We start from the raw sequence: 26,770 nt of genomic DNA, 5'->3' as shown, positions 1-26,770 counted from the left end.
GTCAGGAAGAGGCTCACTCTCCTCCTCCATCCCAGCATCTGTGGCAAGGAGCATGCCCACTTCGGACCTTTCTAAGTGGGGCTTTAACCGGTTGACATGCAGGACCCTTAAGGGGTTCCTGGGAGACTTCAAGTCCACCAAGTAGGTGACATCGCTCTTTTTCTCCACAACCTCAAATGGTCCAGTCCACCTGTCCTTGAGCGCACAAGGTTCCACAGGGGCCATGACCCAAACTTTCTGACCAGGTTGAAGATCAACCAGAGTGGCATTCTGATCGTACCACCGCTTCATCTCTTCCTGGCTGGCCTCCAGATTTGCCTGAGCAAGATCTCTGAAGCGCCGAGTCTGGTTCCTAAAGGCCAGCATGTAACTATATACATCCTGGGGAGGTTTCCTGGGAGATTGCTCCCAGCCTTCTTTAACCAGACTCAAAGGTCCTCTTACCGGGTGACCATACAAAAGCTCAAATGGGCTGAACCCTAGAGACTTCTGTGGCACCTCACGGTAAGCAAACAGCAGGCATGGCAAGAGGACGTCCCATTTACGCCTCATTGGTTCTTCAAGACCCATGATCATGCCTTTTAGGGTCCGGTTGAATCTCTCAACCAGCCCATTACCTTGAGGGTGGTAAGGAGTGGTAAACTTGTAGGTTACCCCACACTCCTTCCACAGAGACTTCATATAATTCGAAATGAAGTTGGTGCCCCGGTCTGACACCACCTCTCTGGGGAACCCCATGCGGGAGAAAACACCCATCAGTGCCCGTCCCACCACGGGGGCCGTCACTGTGCGGAGAGGGATGGCTTCCGGGTACCGGGTGGCATAGTCCACCAAGACCAGGATAAACCTGTTGCCCATGGCTGTCTTGGGGTCCAGTGGCCCCACAATGTCAATTCCCACTCGCTCAAAGGGGGTACTGACGACGGGAAAAGGTTGGAGGGGAGCCTTCTGCTTCCGCCCACTTTTCCCACTTGCCTGGCAAGTTTGACAGGTCCTACAATGGATATCTGAATCCCTTCTCATCTGGGGCCAATAAAAATGGGTGACAAGCCTGTCATAGGTCTTGTCCTGCCCCAGATGTCCAGCTAACGGACCGTCATGAGCCAACCCCAGTAGGAAGGCTCTGAAGCGCTGGGGTACCACCAGCACACGGGCTGACCCAGGCTCAGCAGCCTTAGGCTCGCTATACAGGAGGTCGTTCTCCCAGTAGACCCAATGTGATCCTGACTGATCACCTGTCGTTTGGGCTGAGGCCTGCTGCCTCATACCCACAAGAGAAGGGCACACTTTCTGCTCAGCACAAAATTCCTCCCTGGAGGGACCACCATCCTGCTGCCAATGGGTCAGCTCGGGCAGGTCTCCCAGTTCGGCCACTTGTTCTCCTGTCGGTTCCAGGGCATCCCCCTCAGGGTCTGCTCCCTCCTGGACCGCGGGAACGATGAGGGACGGTTTCCCGCGCCCCCTGCCTCTTCTCTTCACGGTTGGGACCTGGGCCATACTTTCAGGCTCCGGGCCCCCATCAACACCCTTACTAACTGACATGGACCGGGTGGTCGCACACACCCACTCAGGCAGACCCAACATTTCCAGATGCGATTTTCTCTCCACCTTAGCCCAAGGGGAGTCCTCCAAATCATTGCCCAAGAGACAATCAACAGGCATGGTGGGCCTCACAGCAACCTGAAGAGTACCTGAGACCCCCCCCACTCAAAGGGAACTTGAGCTACCTCACACTTACTCTGTGAGTTGTCAGCAGCTACAACGGGGTAGAATGTATGAGGGACCACCTGCTCTCTGGACACCAAGTGACACTTGACAGCTGTCACACTCGCTCCGGTGTCTCTGAGAGCTTCCACCCTATGGCCATTAATGGTCACCCACTGCCTATATTTCTTAGTGTTACTAGGCAGAGGGGTTGGAGGGACCATTTCCACGTCTCCTAAAGAGACCAGGGACATTTCTGCGGGACCCCACCCACCGGGGGCACCCATCTCATTCCCTCCCAGGGCTACATTCGTCACCTGACGAGGGGGTGCACGGGGTGGTGCATTGGAATCCTTCATGGGACACTGGGGATCATAATAACGGTGTCCCACCTGCTTACAAGCGTAACAGGTCATGGGGCCCCTTGGAACAGGTTTACCTGTCGGGGCCTCTGGCTTCTTTACAGGGGGAGGCTGGGAACCCTTCCCTTGGTTCCCTTGGGGATTACTTTGGGGCCCTTTCTGAAACTCCCTCTGTTTACCCCTGTCCCCCCCACTCTTCTGCTGGGGACCCTGCCCACCTTTGGCTGAGTCTCCCACTGGACCCTTGTGGACCCTGGTACTGACCCAGCGGTCCGCCTCCTCAGCAAGTTTTCTAGGGTTAGATATCTTGCTATCAACAAGGTGCTGGCGTAGCTCTGGAAAACAGTTATTAGACAAGTGCTCCCAAGCAAACAAATCATAAAGAGCATCATAACTATCAACCTTGCTACCCTTTACCCAACCATCCATGGCTCTGCAAAAAAAAGACACATATTCAACCCACGTAGTACCAGGCAACTTCTTACATTCTCTAACGGTTTGTCTGTACTTTTCTGGGGTTAAGCCATATCTCAGCATTAAAGCATTTTTCATATGAGTATAAGACGCCCTTTCCTCTTCAGGCATGCTCAACAAGGTATCTCTCCCTTCATTTGTAAAGCAGCTCCACAACCCCGTTCCCCAATCTTTCTCAGGGACCCGGTGGGCCAACAATGCTAACTCATACGCTTTAAACCATTGGCTAATATCTTCATTCTTACTGTAATCTTTGATCACATCTTTAGGGAAATAAAACCTACTTTCTGCAGGCATAGATGGAGCGCTGCCACCAGAGGGATTCAACTCTAAACTCTTTTCTTTAAGCTCCATCTCCCTCAACATCTTCACACGTTCAAATGCTAACTTCTCTCTTTCAAAATCTAATCTTTTGCTCTCCATTTCAGCTTCTCTCAGGCTCTTGGCTTTTTCCAATTCCAACTGCCCTCCTAATTTAAGTTTTACCATTTCTAGCTTGTACCCCCTCTCCCTCTCCCTGTCTTCTAATTCTTCAGGAGACAGGCTCTTAGAGGAAATACTGCTGCCGGGAGATGACATGTGCCCATTCATATCCTCTTCCTCTTCCTCTTCCGGTACCACCACCGGATCAGAGGGATCTCTGGCATCTAACCAGGCCTTCAGCGCTTTAAGGAAGTCGTCTCTCAATCTGAGACCTGTGGTAGGAACTTTAAACTGCTTGCAATATTGCTGTAGCTCCTTTAACTTGTACTTATTGATCAATTTCTTGTCAAATTCCCCCACAACACTCTCAGCAGGTGCAGCAGCTCCGGCATTCTCCATGGTCAAAACTGGCAGTGTTTAAAAAAAAATAAGCTCCAGGAAAGCGGAGAACAAAAATAGAATATCCTACCAAAAACAGATTGTGGCTGCGTTATGGTCTGCTTTCACTATGTAGCGTACACTAATCACTGCACATGAGTCATAAATGCAAAGTTCAATCCTCACCGCTGACCACCAATGTTAGAACCGGCGGTCTCTAGTTGGCAGAGGTATACACTTCTGACAAATAGGGACCCACCAACTCTAGTCAGGGCAAGGGGATTACACACTCAGATAACCCCTGCTACCCCCTTGGTAGCTTGGCAGAGCAGACAGGCTTATCTCAAAGGCAGTGTGTTAAGCATTTATGACCACATACAGTAATAAAGTGAATACACTACAGATGGACACGACACAGAAGTTATTATAAAAATAGGATTTTTATATAAGGCTTAGCACAAGACCAAATAACGACAAAAATATACCACAGTCTTAATAAATACTCTTTGGAAGGAACAATGATAGTTCAAGTAAGGTTTCTTCTTGGCAAATAGTTCTTTAGCAACGAAATTAAGTATTCTTCTGAGCACAGTTCTTTGGCAACAATGTAACCCCCACAGGAGTCACACGACGTCGAGTCTACTGTATTCCCAAGGTTCGGCGTCGACCGCGAGGAGCGCTACGTCGAGCCTGGAGTTGCAACCGACCCCACAAGTACAGTACCTTGAAAAATGAAGAAAAACGGTGATCCGCGGCGTCGAGATGTCGGCGTCGAGACGGCGTCGATCGTGCCTCGGATTCGGGTCGATCCGCAGCGGCGTCGAGGGATGTCGGGCCGGAGCAGCGCTCACGGCGTCGAGAAGGGCGTCGAGTCGATGCGATCAGCAGCGGCGTCGGGACGGGGTCGCTTGGAGGTGGTGCCGATACTCACTCCTCACTGGCGTTGATACCGGCGTCGAGACGGGGTCACTTGGAGCCGGGGCCGATACCCACTGCTCACTGGCGTTGCTGCTGGCGTCGATCGGGCCCGGCGGCCGGCGTCGAAGGCTCGGGACACTGGAGCCGTTACTCACGATGTCGAGCTGGATTCGGCGGCGTCGGCGGCGTCGAGACTGCAGATTTCCCCTTGTGTACTGGAAACAACACTTTCCAGCAATTCAGCAAATGGTGAAGTCCTTTGGCCCTGTGACTTCAGCAGGAGACTGGCACTCTTCCAGCCCTTGGAGATTTCCTAGCAAGTGTTCAGAGAGTACACACCAAGTTCCTCTCTCCTTGTTCCTTGGCAAAAATAAAGAAGCAGCTTTCAGGTTCCTCCACAGCAAAACAGCACTCTGGCAGAAAGGGGAGGCAAGTCCTTAGATCAGCAGGCTTCTTGTCCTTGGTACAGGTTTCCTTGTCAGAAGTGATCTGAGTTCTTGGTTCAGGGGTCCTTCTCTTATACCCCTTTTCTCCTTTGTTCCCTTTGTCCAAGCAGGGAAATTCCCCCCATCTCAGGTTTGTTGTGGGTGTTGCCAGGCAGAGGCACCTAGCCTATTCACTGAGCAGGGCAGAGTCCTCAGCCGCCCAGCAGGAGGCGGAGCCAGTATTGTCACTGGCAGGAGCAGGGCTATCAGTCGCCCAGCAGGAGGTGGAGCCAGTATTGTGTCAGGCAGGGCAGGCTACTCTTCCCTCACTCTATGTGTAAATGCCTCACTCACCCCACACTGACTCATTCAGACCTCTGGAGCCACCCAGCCCCTGACACACACACCAAACCAGCAGAGACCGGTGGATAGTTGGACAAGAAAATAGCCACTTTCTAAAAGGGCTATTTTCAAACATAGAATTTAAAAACCATCCATCCTAAAGGGTGTGTTATTAAATTCTGAGTTCAGGGATACTAAACTCGACCTGCTACCATGCTCCCTGAGTCAGATAGATTATAATAGAGTTAATAATCAGTCTGCCCAGTCTGGCCTATTGGAGGCAGGTAGCCCTTCAATAGTGAAAAACGAAACTGGCTGTAATTCACTATTAGGTCATGCCACACACATCAGGGCATGACCTACCTTTTACCAACAATGCACCCTGCCCTAGGGCCTACCATAGAGGTGTCTGAATTGTGGCAAAGTGAAGGTTTAGAGACTGGCAAGTAGGTTTCCTTGCCACGTCGACATGGCAGTCAGGGACTGCACGCAGGCGCTGCGGTGGCAGGCCTGAGACACATTTTACAAGCTGCTTCTGTGGGTGGCACAACCAGTGCTGCAAGCCCACCAGCAGCAGTTAACTTACATGCCCTTGGCACACGCAGTGCACTAGACTAGGGTCTGAACAGTAAGTCAACCAAGCCAATCATGGTAACACCAATCAATGTAACAATTTAACATAGGGAGCACTTGCACTGTGGCACTGATCAGCAGTGGCACAGTGCCCAAAGCAATAATCCAGCAAAAACATCGTAAACAGAGGAGGCAAACAGAAAAAAATGGAGGAGAGACTCATGCCAATGATGCCAGGTCTAACATCAGTCAATTACTAAGGCCATTAGGGATCTCCACTGGCTTCCGGTGGAGAACCGGGTCCAGTTTAAGTCTCTCTGCATTATGCACAGGGTTACATGTCCTCCTTTACAATCACTAGCCTCCTTGTATGCGCCTAGTAGGCCTCTTAGATCAGTCTTTTCCGATCTACTCAAGGTTCCTAGGATTTGGAGATCGCGCTGTGGTGGACGCTCTACATCCTTTTTGGCGCCCAAACTCTGGAATTCTCTCCCCCTTGAACTATGCCTTTTGGAGCAAGAACTCCCTTTCCGCAAACTCTTGAAAACCTGGCTGGTTAGACAATAATCTAATCTCCAAGCTGTTCTACAGTAGCTGTGAAAGCGCTGGGAGTCCTGCGGGTAGCCATGTGCTATACAAAAATTGCAGAATAGAATAGAAGTACTGCTCTACACTGGTTTCCAGTCACGGCTCGCAATACTCGCGGGTAGAGGGGAGGGTCGCGCGGGGATTCGCGCAGTGGTGGGTTAAAATAAAATATAAATTTACCTGACCGGGTCCCGCGCTGCCTCTCCTGGACCGGGTCCCGCTTTTGGCGTTTTCCTGCTCCTGAACAGGAACAGGCATGCTCCCTCCCCTTCTGTAAGCTAATCACAACCTGCAATGGCAGCGTAGTGATTGTTGTGGACAGCGCCTGTTGTGGCTCCTGCAGGGAGGCCATTTTCTCTATGTAGGCTGCATGCAGCCTACATAGAGAAAATGTAGAGTGCGCATGACTGGTTTGGTAAATAGTCAGGGTACTCAGAGTGGTGCAAGCCACTCCTCCCTGACCTGCCCACCTGTCCGACCCCAACCAGGCACAGCCTCCCACCCACCCCAAACAGGCATACCCTGCCTTCTGCTTTCTTGCAGTGCGAGAAGCAGAAACATAAAATGGTATTTAAAATACCATTTTAGGAGGAGCCTAGCACGCATCCAAGATGGTCGCGTGAGCACAGGGCTCCCCGGACCCTCGCTGCTCCTCGGAACTTATCCTGACTTTATCCTGACTTGGTTGACGGATTCTGGAAGATGAACATTGGCTGAACCCTAAACTCTTTTCAGAAACCAAATCGGACCTGGGAGACCTGATCTATGGTGGTTTGAACTTTTAAGGCCCAACTGATGGCTGTGCCCGGTGCGAAGGTGAACTGTGGAGCCGGGGCATAGTTGAACAACAACGGCATCGGGGCTGTGCCAGCGGCCGTCTCATCACTTTCGGTTTCACTTTTGGATCTCTGAGTGGCTGGACAGCGGAGTTGCTTTGTGCGGCTGGGTTTTCACTCGGCCTTCGCTTCGTGCCTTTGCCTCCGCCTGAAACCAGTGTGCCCATTGACTTTGATCCTCTCGCACCGCCACATTGCGGTCCCTGGTACGGCTCGTGTCGGCTTCGCCTGTGCCACTTTGACGCTTGCTCGGTGGTCCCCTTCGGCGAGCGTGGTTCCACATGGGAGGCAGAGGGGATCCCGAGAGGCGTAGGGCCAAGACATCCCTACGTGGGGGACCGGTCCAGACCAACAACATGGACCGCTACACTCATGGTGGGGGGTCCCCTGGGACGGCCGGTGTTCTCCCGGATGACGCTGGGGGTGTTCCGTCCGCCCCTCCGGATTTGTCACTGCAGGACATCATGGGCGCCATTAACGGCATCAAGGAGACCATCGCTCAGCAGTACGAGGCCTTGGCCCGTAAAATCGACACGGTGGCCATTGATGTGACGCTAATTCGGGCGGATCTCTCTAAGACCAATGAGAGGGTTCAATCGCTGGATTTGCGGACGTCCACCCTTGGTACGGATGTGTCGGACCTGCAGACTGCTCTCGGCGACCTCAAGTCGGCCAACGACCTGATGGCCCAGCGGCTGGGGGACTTCGAGGGACGGGCTCGACGCAATAACATCCGCGTCATAGGTGTTCCGGAGACCTCCGACAATCGCCCGGTGGATCTTATGGTTGAGGAACTCATCCTCAAACAGCTTGCCCCCACTGGCCTGAGTAAGTTCTTTGCCGTGGAGCGGGCCCATCGAGTCCCAGGCGGTCGGCCGCGACCGGGAGCTCCCCCGAGGCCTATTGTCGCAAAACTTTTTCACTACAGAGACCGAGATGCGATTCTGCAGGCCTCACGGGTACATGGCCCGGTCCGGTATGAGAACTCATCCGTTAACTTTTTCCCGGACTTCACCCAACTTGTCCAGAAACAGCGGATGGGTTTCCAGGGGGTGAAGCGCCGTCTCCGGGACCTGGGTTTTAAGTACTCGATGCTTTTTCCTGCCAGGCTCCGAGTGGAATACGAAGACCGGGCTACTTTTTTTGACTGTCCTGCGACCGTGAGTGACTGGCTGGATTCTCTGCCGGACTGGGGTGACCGGCCTGGGCCTTCTGGTGGTACTGAGGGTGGCGGGCCTCCTTCGGAGTGACTTTTGGTCCTTGACTTTGATATTTTGTTTTGTTCGGCTGGGTTCTACTTCTTTTGTACATTTTGTTTAATTATGATCTGTGTTGGGGGCGGGCAGGGACGGGTCCCTTTCCTCCTCCGGGGTCTTTTCGTAGAATGGGGTTTTTAGGGCGACAGGCACACTGCAAGTTGGGGTGGTTTTCTGGACCGCAGGGGTGCAGGGTGGGAGTTGAATTTGGGGGGGGGGTTGGTGGGTGGGAGGGGTTGTTTGGATTTGTGTTTTTTGTTTTCAAGGCGAGGTAGTGGCTCTGTTTCAGTTTCAGGTGTCGCGCTATTTGCTGGGGGACCCTTGATCTACTGGAGGGGATGGGGGGGGACGGGTTGAGACTGATGTCTTGGAACGTCAACGGATTGGGGGATCGTATCAAGCGGGGTGTTGTGCTGCAGTATTTGCGTCGTTTGACTCCTGATGTGGTATTCTTACAGGAGACGCATCTGGTTGGTAATGTTTGTCATGCCATGAACAGGGGGGGATACCGACTCGTGGCCCATTCCGGTTTCACCACTGGCTCTAGAGGTGTGGGCATTCTCCTACGATCTTCACTTCCGCTAGGGATCACCAGGGTTGTCCTAGACGATAGAGGGCGCTATGTGGCTCTGACTGGGAGGTGGGAGGGACAGTTCCTTTCCTTGGTTTCGGTATGCTGCTTGAGCTTCCTGTCAGTCTTTTGCTTATGGGTGGGGATTTTAATTCGGTTGTTTTGGGTGAGTTGGACCCGCCCAGGGCCCTCCCTGCTGCCCAGGCGTGGCTCGGCGGACTCTTGGATACCTTCGGTCTGGTGGATTGTTGGAGGTTAATGCATCCGACACAGTGTCAGTACACATTTCACTCTGGGGCCCATGGGAGTCTCTCCAGATTGGATTATTTTCTTATGCCCGCGGCCCAGACTGCCCGGATTCGAGAGGTAAAGCACTTGGCCCGGGGTATCTCTGATCATTCCCCACTGTGGTTGCTTTTCGACACCGGGATGCGGTCCGCTGGGCGGATCGCCCCTATTAACCCTTGGTACTTGCGAGACCCCAAGATTCGTAATAGCCTTGTTAAGTCGATTGATCAGTATTTTCTCGAGAATGAGGGGTCGGTGTTGTCCTCAGTGTCCCTGTGGGAAGCCTTCAAAACAGTGCTCCGCGGGCATGCCCTATCCCAGATAGTGGAGGCTAAGAGGGTTAAGAATGAGGCGGTGGTGAAGCTGGAGACTGAAATATCGGGGCTGGAGGCGGCTTTGGAGACGGGTGTCACTCAGGATGGGCTTCATGCCCTCAGCTTGAAGCAGTTTGAATATAAGTCTCTTGTCACTGACGCTGCCAAGATCATGGATAGGGAGCAACAGGGTAGGTTGTATGATGCCGGGGACAAGGCGGGTAAACTGATTGCTTGGTTGGATAAGAAGGAGAGAGTGAATCGTGTGGTCCCGGAGCTTCGGGTTTCGGATGGAGTGTGTGTGACTGACCCTGGTGAGATTGTGGAGTGTTTTGCTGACCACCTCCGGGCGGTGTACTCCCCGGTGTCTGATAGAGATGAGGATGACTCTCGTCTCTTGCTGCGGGATATTGCCTTGCCCGGCCTATCCGTCGAGGACCGTGAGCAGATGGATGCCTCCCTATCTGTCGACGAGATTGCTACCGCGATTCGTTCCCTTCGCTCGGGCAAGGCTATGGGCCCCAACGGACTGCCGATTGAACTGTATAAACTACGCCCGGATAAAATCGCGCCCTTCCTCCGTCGTATGTTTCTGGAGTCGCTCGAGCGGGGTTCCCTTCCCGACGACCAATGTCTGGCTACTATAGTTGTTATTCCCAAGGACGGTAAGCCAAGAGACCGCTGTGCCTCATATAGGCCTATTTCCCTACTAAATGCCGAACCGAAAATCCTTGCCAAGGTCCTCGCTAATCGCTTGCTGAAAGTTATATGTGATTTGATACATCCGGATCAATGCGGCTTTATCCCTCATCGTAATACCGCTCTCAACTTGCGGCGTCTACATGGCGTCCTCGCTAGGGCGGAGTACTTCTCTGAACCGGCCATATTGGTTTCCTTAGACGCCACGATGGCCTTTGATACCATCGAGTGGCCATTCCTTTGGGCCGTATTGGCGAAGTTTGGCTTTGGGGAGGGATTTATTAGTTGGGTGAAGCTCCTCTATGCTGGTCCAATGGCTCAGGTTGTTGTCAATGGGCGGGTTTTTCGGCCCTTCGCTCTCGGGAGGGGTACTAGGCAGGGGTGCCCGTTGTCCCCTCTGCTCTTTGCTCTCGCCTTGGAACCGCTCGCTGCCTGGCTCCGCTGGGAGCCCTCGATCAGAGGGATCCGGTGGGCCCCGGGCTTCGAGGATCGGGTCTCGTTGTACGCGGATGATATTCTTCTGTACCTCACCTCGCCGCGGAAGTCGCTCAATGTGCTTTTTGATGTCCTTACTTCCTTCGGGAGAAATTCGGGTTTGATAATTAACTGGTCCAAATCTTGCGTGTATCCTATCTCCGGTGGCCTCCCTCTCTTGCCGCCTCGGCTTCCGATCCAAACATCTCAATCCGGCTTTAAATACTTGGGGGTATACGTTTCGTTGGATCCGGCGGTCCGCTACGAGCAGAATCTCCTGTCTCCCCTCCGGCGTTTGAGGGCGGATACGGCTCGGTGGTGTAAGTTGCCCTTGTCTCCACTTGGTCGCGCAGCACTGTTTAAAATGATGTCCCTTCCCAGATTTCTTTACGCACTCCAGAACTCCTTCGATACCATTCCGGCGGCCTACTTTAGGGAAGTGGAGAGTTTGCAGAGGAGACTGGTTTGGGACGGTCGTGCGCGTATCGCTTTGGCAAAGCTGACTCTTCCCTGGTATGACGGGGGCATCGCGCTTCCTGACATTAGAAGGTACTATTGGGCCTCCCAGCTGTCTGCCATTAACCATGCTACGTACGCTCCTGGCTCGAACCCGGCATATGAGATGGATAAATTCCTGCTTCCCGGCGGTAACTACAACAGAGCGCTCTACTCTCGATCTGCCGGAAGGACCCTCACGGGCCCTACTAGGATTGCGGTACGTGTGTGGAAGGCGGCGAATGTAGCTGTGGGCTGGAGTGAGCGGTTAACGTGTGCTACTCCTCTATTCGCCTCAGAGCGCTTGGGAAGCCTCTGGACAACGAAAGGCTTTGAGCACTGGGATACGATCGGCATTAGCATAGTGGGGGACCTATGGGTTAAAGGCGCGGTTAAATCCTTCGCGGCGCTTCAGAGCGAGTACGAGCTTAGTGAAAGGGAGTTCTTCCGCTATGCCCAGGTTCGGCACGCCCTACTCTCGGTCTTTGGGGGGGGGACCACGGTCCCTGTTTCTTCGCCTCTCGAGGACCGTATACTCGACGGACACGTCCCCGACAGTACTATCTCCCTGATTTATAAAAAACTAATAAATAATCGGGCTGATCTCTTGGTGCGCCTTCGGGAGGCATGGACGGGAGATGGGGTTGAGTTGGACGACGAGGACTGGCAGTCTGCGCTGTCATCCCCTAAGGAGGTTGCCATCCCGGCCCGTCTCCGTCTGGTCCAGCTTAAGATTCTCCATCGTGTCTATGTGACGGGTCCCCGTTTGGTCTTGATGGGGTTTTCTGACGACGGGCTCTGTAAGCGTGGCTGCGGGCTCAGTGCCACCTTTCTCCACATTCTCTGGGAGTGCCGCGAGGTGGCGGAATATTGGCGCCAGGTGCATGATGTTATGAAACGAGTCACTGGGGTCGCTCTGTTGCCGGAGGTGCGCCGATGTGTTCTGAATGTGTGGGAGCCCAATGACTATAATGCGGCCCAGGCGCGGTGGGCGGCCCTTGGGAACATGATCGCAAAGAGAGATATTGCGCAGCTTTGGGGTTCCCAACGGCCTCCCACCGTGTCCGTATGGAAGGAGAACATGGACTGGTGCATGTTCAGGGAGAAGACGGTGTATGTGGCTCGTGGTAAACCGGGGGCGTGGGGTAGAATCTGGGGTCAGTGGAATGTGTATCGAGGGACTATCTGTTCTCCCCCCCTGGTGGATACGTCTGATGTTGCCTTGTCCCCCTGATCCTTGAGGGTTCCTTGCTTAATTTGTTCATCTGAATATAGATTTGGTTTTCCCGTGGCCCCCCCCTCCCTCTCAGACCCCCTTTTTATTGACCACCCTAGGGTGGTCCTATGTGGAGTTCCTCTGCTGTGGTTAGACACCCTTTGAATGTTTTTCGCCTTTTTTTTTGTTTTTCTTTACTTTTGTTGATATTTATGTAAAATAGGGTGTATCCTGATTTCCCTTATGTGCAGCCTGATCTCCTGTCATTTAGCGGAGCCCCTGCGGGCCAGTCATTGTTTTTGAACTGCTTGAACATTTCTGAATACTAGCGGCCGGCCCAGGTGGTTGTAGGCCCGTGCTTGTACCCTTTTTCTCTGCACAATAAAATTTTATAAAAAAAAAAAATAAAATACCATTTTATGTTTCTACTTCTCGCACTGCAAGAAAGCAGTGGGGCGACGCTCCTCCGCCCTTATGGACCAGCCGCCCCTGCTTGTTTCAAGGTATCTAAGACACACACATGGCATCTCCAGCGACTAAAAGGTCTGAGTGTCAAATTTACATCAATGCCTAAAACTGTTGAAGCATGGATGAGTTACTTTTCAGCTCAGATTAAATGCTGAGAAAACAGATCAATCAATCAATCAAGGATTTATAAAGTGTGGAAATTCACTCGCGAGGGTCTCAAGGCGCTGGAGTAAGCTGACTACTTTGTGAGATCCTACTGACTTATCTTGCATCAGCCTTTTGGCAGTTTTCATTCTGGCAACAGATGCCGGGCATTAGTCCCATGCAAGTGTCATGCCTAAAACATAGGTGTGGTATATTTGACCTCTAACTGGAATAAGGGTTAGTTTGTGTTTCTTTCATTCGCAAGTTCTGAAAAGGATATTTATTCTTTTTTTCTTTTTCCAATAAGGTACGATTATGAATGTCTTTATTTCTTCCTTGATTCGACTGCTGCAATGCCCTCTATTTTGATGTAGCAGAGAGTAATCCACCACTAGACGTTATTCTAAAGCGCTGCCTAGAGGATGGCCACTAGCTTGCCAAAAAACATATCGCATCCACCCATGCTTCCCACATGAACTCCATAGCCAACAAAAGGTCCTATTTATTCTATATGCCTAATTCAGAAAGCCTTTAAAACTGCAAGCAAAACCCCGCTGTTGACTCGCTTTAAATGCTGCTGCCTCATGTGGTCGCAGAGTTCTCAGAGTCAATGTTTTCTAAAAGTCCCTAGTACGTTACTTCTGTTCTATCTGTACCAAGATTATGGGGCTCATCTGCAAGGAAATGGCTCGTCACCGCAAGCCATTTAACTGCATCGTGCTGCGTCATTTTTAAAGAACAGGGATGCGTTGTATTAACGACAATACGATGCATCCCTGTGCCTTCCCGTGCGCTCGCGCACAATTGACTGCTGTGCGTCAGGGTAGACACCCTTGTGTCACTTTGCAAGAGTGCCTGTGCTGTGGGAATTATTGTTTATGCGCAGGAAGAAATACCTTCCTGCGCAAAAGACTATCAATATTGGCATTTTCCTCTTTGCAGCACGCATAGAAAGAGGAAAAACGAGGAGAAATAAAAGTATTTCTCCTCGTTGTGCCATTCCTAGGCTTCCCTTGTGGAGGCATAGGATTCTGACACATTCCCAGGTTTACAAAATTTTGTAAATCTGGGAATGCGTCAAGTTCCATGTATGTGGAAAAACCCACAGCCGCTCCCATGGAATACCCCTTTCGCGCAGAGTAAGTAATGCATGAAAGGGGCCCATATTTACAAGGCTATGAAAAGTCACGCAGGGTGACATTATGTGGCCTTGTAGATCTGGGCAAGCCCATTGCGCCACTGGTGCCTCAAAAAACGTGACGCACCAGCAGCACAATGGGCTTGTAAATAAGCCCCTATGTGCATTCAAAGTGGGAAGAAGCGATCCTGGCCAGTGTGTTCCTAAACGCTACTCTTGGTGCATATTTGAGTTTTGCAAAACGGAGAGCATTTTGTTCATCGTTCTGTTTCTGGTCACCTCTGCCAGGTGATATGAGGACTATATTAAACAAGCATTGGCATAGCCAATAGGTCTCGCCTTTGGGACCTTATAAGTGTTTAGCCAGAGATATTGACTTTGCCTATGTCTTTAAGCTGTGCTGTACATGCTGAAAAGTTATAATAAAGAAGTGTAAGAAGCATTTTTGTTACCTTATATATGACCAAGAAAACATTATGTACAACTGAACGACCATATTAAAAAAGTATTAACAATAAATAATGTCTTAATATTTTTTCAATGCTGGCAACTTCTATCTGCCTGTTCCAATGGTTGCTTGTTATGTTTTTTTTATTATGGGGGGCATAAATAACAGGAGGGTGAAGGTTGGGAAATAGTACCTGTATTACAGTACGTGAGAGAGTCAGTTAGTTAATCAGTCAGTGAGAGAGTGAGAGAGTCAGTCAGTGAGAGAGTGAGTCAGTCAGTGAGAGAGTCAGAGTCAGTCAGTGAGAGAGAGAGATTCAGTCAGTGATGGCCCTTTGTAAGGAGACGAATGATCAACCAATTAGATTACCAGCTGACACTGCTCATGGTTACATTTACCTGTTGGTATTAAGATTATCAATGGAAATGGGTGTGCAGCTAGATTGACTCACCTTTGTGAAAACTGACTCACCTTTGCCAGCTTTCCATGCAAAAAGAAAATATGTGTTACTGTATTTATCGAGGATATCATAAAACTTTGGTGAAAGACTTAAACTGTCCAATTAGATTATTGTTAGCATTGATAATTTATTAACAATCAAAGACAACCTGGAGCTCAGTTGTCCAACCCACCCACAGATATCTTCCCAGCATCTTAGCCCAGGGTTTCTCAATGGTGAGTCTGGGGTGGCACGTCGTGCCTGGGTGTTCGCTTTCTTTTGCATCCGTCTTGTGTCATAGATACTTCATGCTTTGGGTCCAGGGCCACTGAACATGAATTCGATGGTTGTATCAGCTTTCTTCCTCCAGCTACTCAGGTTCAGATCTTGACCCTGCCAGATTGTTATGGGGACCGTGTACAATGAGGTTGTTGGTCTCGTCCCAGCTCTTGTGGATGTGATGCCTACATAATGTAGGCCTGCCTAAAGAGAGCTTCCGCTCTTGAGGAGCAGCGATTTGTAAGCATGTGAAAAAAAGAGGCATCCTGCTTATGCAGGACTGCTAACTGATTTCAACGCTCACCACTGAAACATACAGTGATCTGAGGTCAAGAGTCGGAGTCCCAGCAAGGCCGAACCATCATTCAGAGGTAGGAAAAAATGCATGAAATTATTTATAATGGTTGTCACTACCGCTGGCTATCTAAAGCCCTTAGAAATGGAGGAAGTGCTATATGACGTACGCCGATGACACACAACTCATCGTGCCCCTAGAGGACAATTCCACTGATGCCGAGCTCAACCTTAAACTCTGTTTAACTGAAGTCTTCCGCTGGATGGATCGCAACCATTTAAAATGCAATTCCAGCAAAACTGAGATCCTTCCAATTGGAAAAAACGCGTCCTTCTGCCCAGCCCTCTGGTGGCCAGATGATTCAGCTGCTCCCCCCCAGACTGTTACATCCGCCAGAAATCTTGGCGTTATCTTTGACTCTGACCTCTCCTTTGACATACATGCTAGAACGGTAGCCGGCAAATGCTTTGGAACAATCAAATCACTCAGAAAATTCTTCAACTTCCTTCCTACCGATGCCAGGAAAACTGTGACAGTAGCGCTTATAATTTCCCACCTTGACTATTGCAACGGCCTTCTTGCAGGGGCAAAAAAGAACACGCTATCAAAACTTCAAAGTGTGTTTCACTCCGCCGCATGATTGGTACTCAGGCTACCTCGCAGATCCTCTATCTCTGCTGCCCTTCGTTCGCTACACTGGCTACCTCTCCATAAGAGAATTCTCTTCAAAATACTGATCATTGCCTTCCGTGCCTTCAACAAAACCGGCCCTAAGTACCTCTCCAGACGCTTTCCCCACTACACCCCCAGCCGTTCCCTCCGCTCGTCTCTTGACAATCTCATCCTCCCTGCCAAATATAACCTAAAGACTAAGGGCGGAAAAACCCTAAGCTCTCTGGCCACTAAAGCATGGAACAGCTTGCCCAAAACTCTCCGACATCAGACGCTTGAAAAATCCTTCAGAAAGCTCTTAAAGACCTGGATCTTCAACCTCTCCGATGATTACGCCAAAGCGGCCATCTAAACCCCCCTTCAACCTCAGGATGGATTAGTCAGGATCTTCAGCGCCAAGATGCTCCCTCCGGAGCGAACGTCGCGCTCTACAAATAACCCTTCAAATATCAAAATATCAAATGAAGCACTTTATAATAATATCATGACCCTCATGTAAGCACCTCACATCTTAATACACTCACCCTACACTTGTACACCATATCTGAATTATCCCCACTATGCCAAGATGCATCTAATTTTGTGAAAAACGCCTGTATAATGTAAAATTACGACGACCACTTCTAGCCCAAGGGGTTGGGACATCTCCCAGATAACATATAGGATGGCCCTAAAAACTGAGAGCACAGGCAGTGCTTAATTTGAGTTGGTGGTTGCAGGTGGGGCCCACCGGCACTTATTTTTGGACACCAGCACTTATTTTTCCACATCAGATCAAGAGAGAGAAAAACATGACGGGGGAACGAAAGACGAAGAGAAAGCCAGAAAGAGAGTGACAAAGGAAGAAAGCAGGGCCCAGAACGAACGTGCAGGCGCGGGTTTGAGGGGCAGGAAGTGGCTGGTGATGTGTTAAGGATGCCTGGGGGAATCGAGACTATGCAGTTTTGGTATTGGCCTACGCGACCTTCTTCAGAGCGGCAGCTTCTGAGCAAAAGTTTGGGCCCCGGCAGTTATTGTTTTACCTGTTAAGCACTTGGCACGCGTTCAAGGGAGCTAAGAGCAGTGTACATGTTGAGGAGTTCCCACTCCCTGCCTACTTAGGCCCTTCTCTTTCGAGGCATGACTTATTTTCAGGAAAAACAGAAGTGGTCAAAATGAAAAGCGTTTACTTTTTCATCATGAATATAGCAAATAGATTTGGATTTTAAAAATGTGAAATTGTTTGGTTAATGCATCCATACTAATGAATGGGAACATTACAAATAGAAATTCGTTCATGAAGGTTGTTGTAAAGATCAAAGAATGAATTGTAAGTGTCTGCCCTTAGAAGGTTGCAGCATTTAAAGTGCGGGCTGCCAACGGTTCACTTTTCATTCTCGTGCGTAAAGCCAGTCAAATCCGATGGAAATCGGATACATGCTCAAATGCTTTGAGCTCGTTTATAATAGTAAATACAGCTGTATTTTTCTGTCTGGAGATTGTGTGGCATTTGTATTCTGAGCCTCACCTCAGTGGGTTTCTTTAAATAGAAGCTATATTTTGCTCCCAAATTTCCTGGGGTAGAGGAAACAGACATGATGTTTTTATGAATGTTCAGATGCAAATGGCACCGAGAGTGAAGGCTGAGCTCGTGAACATCAAAGGCTCCCAGAAACGCTACATTAATGAGGCCCTTTGTTTACGGGCTCACAGTTTACAACAGGTCTCTCCGAATCAGTGCCAAGGTTCGAGCTCCATTTGGAAGGGATTGCAAATCCCGCGCGGGGCTCGCGCGCACTCGGTGCAAGCGGGTGACCTCAAAAAACAAGCAGGAAGTGGGATAAGGGAAGGGGTAGGGCATGTCGCGCGCACTAAGGGGAGAGAGGCACGCAGGCTGGCAAATGGTGTGCACTTTCGCGGCCGCTTTGATGTTCTCAGTGGCCGCGCGGCTCACTGAGAACATCAAAGCGCCCGCAAAAGTGATCACGCAGGCTGACAAATGGTGCGCGCGCCCGGCGCACATGCACTGTAGCTGGAGGCCTGAAAAGCCACTAGTTAGCACTTCCAAATCCCGCTTACTAAAACTCTCGCCAGAGCAGCGCTAAAGCGCTGGCTCAGGCGAGACCTAAAAATCATCAACAACAAAAAACCAGGATGATTCTGCATCTCTGCATTCGCGGTCACCCAGGTTTTTTTTCCGTGAACTGCCGTGTACACCAGCTGCATAACCACAATCACAAGATGGACGAGGACCAACTGCTTGAAACTCAAATAGGACAAAACAGAAGAGGAAAGCTTTGAAAAAGACACCTCTCTCTGGTCCTGGAACCAGAGGCCCTCAGACAGAAAACGTCCAAAGCTCCTCCCACAAATGGGAACGCAACAAGCATATCTACCCTTCAGACAGACCGCCCCATTTTGCAAGCTTGACGAAACCAGGAAAAGGGTTGGGTCATTTTTAAAGATGCCGAAAATCCCCTCAAATATTTTCTAGGAGTACTAGAACTGGAACTTCCAGCCTCCAGTTCCTCGTGTTGTCTACTACACTCGGTTATTCACAACAAACTAAAGCTGGGAGTGAATTTGGCTACTGTGTCGTCGCATATTTTTACCTCAAAACCTCATGCCTGTTCTTGGCACTTTATCACCAGGTAATTTAAAGCCCGAATTGTAATTGTTTCTAGTGTCTTTAAAAATGACACGCCTTTTCTTCCGGTTGGGTCAGGATATGGTGCCATAACTGAGAAAGCTGCTTGGCGCTAAAGTCTTCTAAAAAATTGAACTTCTGTGTCCAACCACAGGGCGAGTATGGTCTTTGAGTCATATTTGTACAAGTAGCAGTTTAAATGTGATTTCATATAACATTTCTTAAGAAACTACATATAAATGCCATTCTCTTACCTTATAAATCAGTAAGGGAAATAAAACCAGGTACTGCAGCTGAAAGCTATTGAGTCACTTGTGTGTACTGTTAGGAGGTTGACATACTTCCACCTACACACGTAACATGTAATGTTTGGAACATGATACTGAAAACAACAAGGTGCCAATAGAGAGCTTTAATGGATAGCTTGGGGTCTCTGTCAGTTTATTGCTCTGAGCCCTTATTCTTTCAAAAGCAGGGTCATTAGTCATGTTGAGTAGCCTATGACGTCTGGGGAGAGAAGATGTGGCTAGCAAGGTGAGATTTTATCCTCTGGCTGCTGAAGCAGCAGGTTTCATAGGGGGTGTTGAGACAGAGTGAAAATTCTAGGCCAGGGTTACTTCTTCAAGTGTTGGAATGTTGGGCTTCTTTTTTCAGTATTGAGAGACAGGAACCCAATCAAAGTGCAGTAATTTCTTGGGGAACTTCACCAATCATAGCTGAGATCTTCCTTTAATATCTGTTCTGATGGCTCAGTGACCTGCTACCCCACAAAAGCCAGTGAGTACCAGGTCTGACTGTTGTGAACATTATTTTCTGAAACTGGTAACGTTTGTAAGGTGAGAGGCGGCTGTGTTTACCGGGTATACTTCAATGGATGTGAGGGAAAGCCTTATTTGGTTGGCATTGAAAACAATTCCCTAAATATCTAGGGCTTTTAAAAAAAATGAATAGAACTTTTGATTGAAGTTTGGAATATTGTGTCTCTGAAGGACTGGATCAAGGTGCCAAGCTCACCCGAAAAATACATGTCAGCTGTGCGACATTTTCATGGTTTGTCAAACTCCGAGCCTTTTAGCACAAAGTTTGAAGCTTCAATTGGACCACACAATAGAAGTGTCCGGACTGGCTGCTTGTTCCAAGCTACCAAGGATTTTCTAAGAAAACTTCACAGAAACCCACTTGACAATCAGGCATTTTGATTGGTCTAACTTTGTGGAGGGTCAGCCACAGCTCAGATCATAACTGAGGTCTCTATTCCCTATAGTTTAACTATCCGGTTTCCTATAATGGTAAATTGGGCGGGGGAAGCACACTGTTTGCTGTGAAGCATATCTTATGCAGAGCCATTGAGGATACATATAATATAGCCTTATAGCCCGCCGTAGCGGGCTATACCGGCTGTTAATGGCCCGCTGCAGCGTTAAAGGCCCGAGCCGAAGGCGAGGGACTTTAACAACAGCAGCGGGCCATTAACAGCGGTATGGCCCTGCTACGAAGGGCTATAAGGCTATTAGAACATTCTGCCACTAGAGGGCAGAATGTTCTACCAAAACAAAGCCCTTCAGGGAGCGCGAGGGGATTGAAATCCCCTCAGGCTCCCTGAAGTCTTTGTTCACAGCCAGAGCTGTGAACAAAGACACATTGGAATGTTGGTGCTCCGGGCTTATACCAGCCAGTATTAGCCCGGAGCGCTCCATTGTCTTCAATGGAGCTGCCAACGTTCCAATGTTCTAATATAGCCTTATAGCCCGCCGTAGCGGGCTATACCGGCTGTTAAAGGCCCGCTGCAGCGTTAAAGGCCCGAGCCGAAGGCGAGGGACTTTAACAACAGCAGCGGGACTTTAAAAGCCGGTATAGCCCTGCTACGAAGGGCTATAAGGCTATTAGAACATTCTGCCACTAGAGGGCAGAATGTTCTAACAAAACGAAGCCTTCAGGGAGCGCGAGGGGATTCAAATCCCCTCCGGCTCCCTGAAGTCTTTGTTCACAGCCAGAGCTGTGAACAAAGACACATTGGAATGTTGGCGCTCCGGGCTTATACCAGCCATTATAAGCCCGGAGCGCTCCATTGTTTTCAATGGAGCTCCCAACATTCCAATGTTCTAATATAAATTGTTGCATGTAATCATTTTTATGCAAAGGTGATAATAAAAACAACTTTGCAGCATTCACATTAAACCTCAAAAGGTTTGCAAAGAAGAAACATTTTGCATGCCACTAGATTTATTTTATTGATTCACCGATATGCATGGTGTTGCATTGCACAGCATAACAGCTGCAACATTCTAGTGGTCACATGAACACTTCTAACAAGTCCTCAGAAGCAATCAAAATAGTTGCCTTCAACTCTACTGTCATGGTCTAGCCTGCTACATAGAAATCAGTACATAGTCTACAAAATAGATCCTAAAAACAGTATTTAACACTGCTAAAAGTCCAGCATGATAAACATGGCTGGAATGGCCATAGTGGGCATCGGGCAATCTCCTCGGGGGTGCTGGAAGTCAGTTTATGAAGACCCACTGCACTTTTCAGCCTCCTCAGACATGTTGAGACCACTTGCTGAGTTGAGCCACAAGCACTTTGAAGCACAGTACTAGGATCCTCCCTGACTGACCTACTGTTGCCCTGTGCTGGTGCTATCCATGCTCTGCCCACCTAGCAAGGGCACAGGCCATCATCAGCTGAAGCATATGTCCAGATGTGGTCAATATACCTCACTGATAAAACCTCTGTAGGCCAAAATTGGTCTGGGTTTGCTTGCATTGCGATCTGGAGGGAACTTTGTCTAGCGGTTTGGACTGACTGCTCCATTTGGGCAGGAGGGACGCTAATTTGCATTTGGCTAGTCTCTGTCTAGAGTGGTATACTGAGCAAAAAAAAACAGATGGATTGGAACTAGGCCCAAAGTAGTTACCAGTGGCTAAGATTAAGGTGAGAATTTAACCCATCAACTTTTTGCTTTCCTCAGTGTGATGCCCTAAGTGGTACATGTATACCCAAAAGGTCCAATACTCTCTGTGTCATTGGATGCAAATACAGCTCATTGATGCGGTCTAAATAGGCAGTAACCTTTCGGGATCATTTATTTTGCCATCTGGAGCGGACCTGGTCTGGCTGTTAGGGCTGGCGCAGGACCAAGGCTGAAGGATGGATGAAACACGATGGGCTGGACTGTTCCTACTGGAGCAGTACCAAGGCTGATCTGCAGATGGTTGAGCTAAACAAGGTGGGCTGGAATGTTGGCCAAGTAAACACCAGTAGCGGAGATTGATTTAAGCATTCCTTCCTTCACTTTCTTTTTGGTTAATATAGACAAAGTTGCTGTGAATTAATAAATATGCCCAAGGGCTGAGATACAAGACAGATGCTCAATGGTTAAATCTTTATAAGAGTCAGCTGTATTGCTAAACTGCTTCAGCTTTTTCATGAGGGCAATGCACTCATTCGACTTTGCAAGAATGTCACTTCCTACCTTGAAACATCAGGTTCGGCTCAAATGGGGTTTCCTTCTCCCTGGCAGCAGCACAGCTGAGAAAAACCTGCCTGACAGCTCCTATTCATGTCAGGGAAGAAAGACCTTAGTGCCTGCCGAGGACTACAGGTTCTCAATCACCTTTCAACCAGGCTTAATACTGACCTACTCTGGTCAAAGGCTGCATGATGGTCTAAATCTGGTCAAAGTCTGCATGATGACTGTTCAGCAGCTTATGGTAACTATGTCATCCCTCACAGTGTCTGGAGAGGATGTGGCGTAAGAGCCACAGGTTAGAGTCTCAGGATCAGCTCAACATCCCGTGTTTCTGAACAAATCACCTAATCTCCCAGTCCTTAAAAAAATGAAGGTGACCTTGTGTTCATATAAAGCGCTCAAATACCTTTGGGTCGAGTTCATGCAATATAAGACTGAAAATAAATATCTGGGACTCAAGTCACTGGGTGCGAGAGCAATCTCAGAGTCTTAGGGATGGATATCAAGGTCCTGTCTTCTGTTCTCACTGTGACAGTCTCTGGTAATGGAAGCTGGCATCCTTAGAAGCTGTTAATGGAACATGGACTGAACAGAATGTCTGGGGAGCTTGTGTCATGAATAAACCAATTTTTGCATCTGGACCTCCGCATCATTATTACACTGGCAACGAGCAGAAGAACCTGTGTGGTGGCAGACAACCTCAACAACAGAAACTTACAATAATGTTATCATAAATGGTATATGCACAAAAACAGAGCCATCCGAGAAAGTTTTTAATTTTTTTAAAATCTTTTAGTTATGCATCCCTCACAGTACTACTCAATATGAGTTATTGGCTAAACACAATAATGTGGCGGGTTGTCCTCACACACCACCAGGTGTCATGCTTAGGACAACCCACACTCTCCAAAAACCCGGTTTGATGGAGAGCAGGCCTTCACCTGGAGTCAGGGAGGCACTTCTACCTAAGAGTGGACTTGTGATTATAGTGTGTTAAAAACCAATGTGGCATCCTAGAAAATATTTTACTCGTTAGACATGACATTTTTTTTATTACAACCAATTTTGGTGAAAAGGGGAGTTAGTACCCTATCACCACTTATACCGTCAACATGTTTCTGCCTTGTGGCTCAAGTGAGTTCATGGCATTCTTCAGGGTGGGATTATGGGATCCTAATGAGGCAATCCTGCACTGGGTTTGCCACTACCCAAGAGTGACCTGTGACTACCTTTTGCATATTTGGCCTTTATGTACCTGCAAGTGAAATAAAACACATTCTTAAGGTTGCATGTTATGTAAATAGAGGGATACATTATAAATCATACATAACCATAGGCAGGCAGCATTCGTATGCTCAGTGAAATGTGGCACTCCGCACGTGAGGTAAAACAACAATTGTCTTTCTTAGTTGTGAGACCAGCTCACAATCTTAATCCACTGTTGGATCTTCTGGGCCCCTTGGAGGGAGGGCTCAGGAGACCCTGTAGTCACACTCTAGAGATGATATAAGGGAGAAGGTTTAGTAAAGTTTAACACAAATACTCTACAATTTACAGTCACCTATATCAGGGGATGCACTATCCCTTCAAACTTTCACCCTCTTACTTTGTCAAGGTGCGTTCCTCGCTGAAACCCTATACGCGTCCATTCCTTCCTCCCGATGTTAACTGAATGGAGCGGCGGGCGCATATTTATGCTGACGCAGTGTCTCGCTAACACGGGGTGATTGCCTGCCCCTGTGGCGGAGCTAGTTCATCTTGTAAGATACGGCCTGTTCTCAGACAGAGCCTGCCTGGTTCCCGACACGATCGCCGTAGGGTCCTCGGATGGGCACTTCCTGTAGGAGTGATCATGCCAAAGTGATGTCTCGCTTTTACAAGATGATAGTCTGCTTCTGTTGCAAAACTAGTTACTCTGGAAGGAACCAGCCTGCCCTTCAATGGAGACTGCCTGATTCCCAACGTAATGTGACGTCTTGGGTCGGGCACTTCCTGAGGGAGTGCTCATTGGGGTTGTAGTCTGGTGTATCAGAAACCTACTCTTGGCGGCTGATGCTTTATTGTATGGGGCCCACGCTTTTGTAAAAAGACTGTTACTGATACCCTTTACTTTTGTTTAAGTTTATAGCCGACCGCTTTATATGCCACCTGGGTTCTTTTGGTTCAGATATTTATATCACCGTGATTATTTCTATATTCAATAAGTGTCCATATTACCCCAAGAGATGTATATTCCATGAACCGACTGTTTATGGTATAGTATGATAATATGGTCCAAATAATAATTACCATTTTAAATTTGTTTGAATTCATAACAAACAAGAAATATATGATTCAGACCCACCTGGGGTTTGCTGGTTTAGATGGATTTATCACCCTAATTGTTTTTCTACTTAGTAAAAAGCCATATTACCCCAAAAGGGTATATATTCTCTCTCAGTTTCTTATGGGCAATGAGCTTGCTGGTTGATTGAATACCAGCTCCATAGTCACTTTTTTAATTAGGGTACTGAGGTTGTATGTAGGGGAAGTTCTCTTCTTTGATGTTATGTCTTTATGTCAGTCGTCCCTTTCCCCGTGTTCTCAACCGATATACCCATCTATGTTCACGCACAAGTAGTCTTTTCTGGGGGTCGGGGGTGTTAATATTTACTTTTTCCAGAACTACCCATGTCATATGCACATCCCTATGATTCTGGTAGAGATAGTGCTGTGTTAGTTTGGTATTACTCCGTTTGCCCCAAGTACAGCCTGCCTATATGTAAAACTCTTTGAGGCAGACCATATATTCACCCAGGGACACCCATATAAAGACCACATCAAACTGTGGCGCAGATACATCGATGATGTATTAATAGTACGGCACTGTGATGAACAGCTCGCCATGGAGTCTGCAGAATAGGTCAGCACCAGAGATAGACTATTGAGATTCACACACACTGTGTGTAAACAGGGAGGAGTGTTCTTCAACCTAGTGATCACTATCGACCAGGAGGACATCAGCATGAGAGTTCACAACAAAGCTACAGAGAAGAACAGCTTACTCCTGTATGAGATTTTCCACTCAAGATCATTACGTCAGAATAAACCTGTGGGTCAATTCTTACGGGTCAGACACAATTGTTCCTCGTTAGAAAAATTTGAAACACAGGCCACCATCTTGGAAGAAAAACTTGTGGCCTGCATTACCTAAAAAACCTGTAAAAAAGGCAAAGAATCGAGCGAGGAACGATAACAGAGATGTGCTACTGAAAACCTACCCAAAACCAGATACAGATAGAGTTGTATATGTAACCACATATACACCTTTCTCAAACAAAGTTCAGGACATAATCAGGAAAAGTTGAGGATCTTAAATGGGGGCACGAGACAATGTTCCCTCCCACTCTTTGCATTTACGAGAAACACCAACCTGTGTGATGAACTGGTACATACCAAAACACAGCCCTCACACATCCCACCACAGACAGTGCTCTGGGATAGCCAACTACTTGTGGGCAACTACCTCTGTGGTAATTGTATCTCATGTCAGTTCACAAAGGCAACAAAAGAAAAAGACATAAAAACAGGGAGACTGTGGGTCCTTAAGTTACTTACCAATTGAAACAGTGAGAATGTCGTATACTTGATCACGTGCCCATGTGGCCTATTTTATGTGGGAATGACTACCCAGACAATTAAGGTGCAAATCAATGCTGCAAATGGAATAATACCAAACAAACACGCCACTATTTCAACCAGAATCATAGGGATGTGGATATGATATGGGTAGTTCTGAAAAAAGTAAATATTAACACCCCAGACCACCAGAAAAGACTACTTGGGTTTGAACAAAGATGAAAAGGAAAACAATTAGGGTGAGAAATCCAACTGAACCAGCAAACCCCAGGTGGATCTGAATCGTGTATTTCTGGTTTGCTATGAATTCAAGCAAAGAACATTTTTAAATATTTATCTAGACCATAATATTGTACGATACCATAAACAGTCGGTTCATGGAATATACACCTCTTATCTTAATAAATGCGTACAGTGCTAAAGATAAGCTTCAGCATGCAAAAAAGAAAAAATATACTTGCTGTGTATAGGAAGTACCTGTGAACAGAAAGCACAAGATCAAATTACGCACAGTTGCAATTGCAGGTTAATCGTGACTCCTTAATCATAACACAATTCCACACTCATTTAGTCTATTTCTTATATGTTTGGAGCCTTGTTAGTGTGATTCTCTACAAGGCCCAAAATTCCATATTTTGTGTGTCTGTATTTTGGACTGATCTCATTAATGGGCACCATGAAATAAATCTGGAACTGTGTTTAGCACTCTACACATCCACCTGTAAAATTTGCAGGGGTGCGTCACTGGGAGATCGTTTTTTTCTAGTATCGCCTGTAGAATACCCAGGACCTATTCAGGCAAATAGAGTAGGGTGGAAATATGTTGACGTTTTTA

The sequence above is a fragment of the Triturus cristatus genome, chromosome 2_2, assembly GCF_964204655.1.
Source record: "Triturus cristatus chromosome 2_2, aTriCri1.1, whole genome shotgun sequence".
NCBI classification, from domain to species: Eukaryota; Metazoa; Chordata; class Amphibia; order Caudata; family Salamandridae; genus Triturus; species Triturus cristatus.
The sequence above is the reverse complement of the archived record's forward strand: the minus strand, read 5'-3'. Positions refer to the sequence as shown.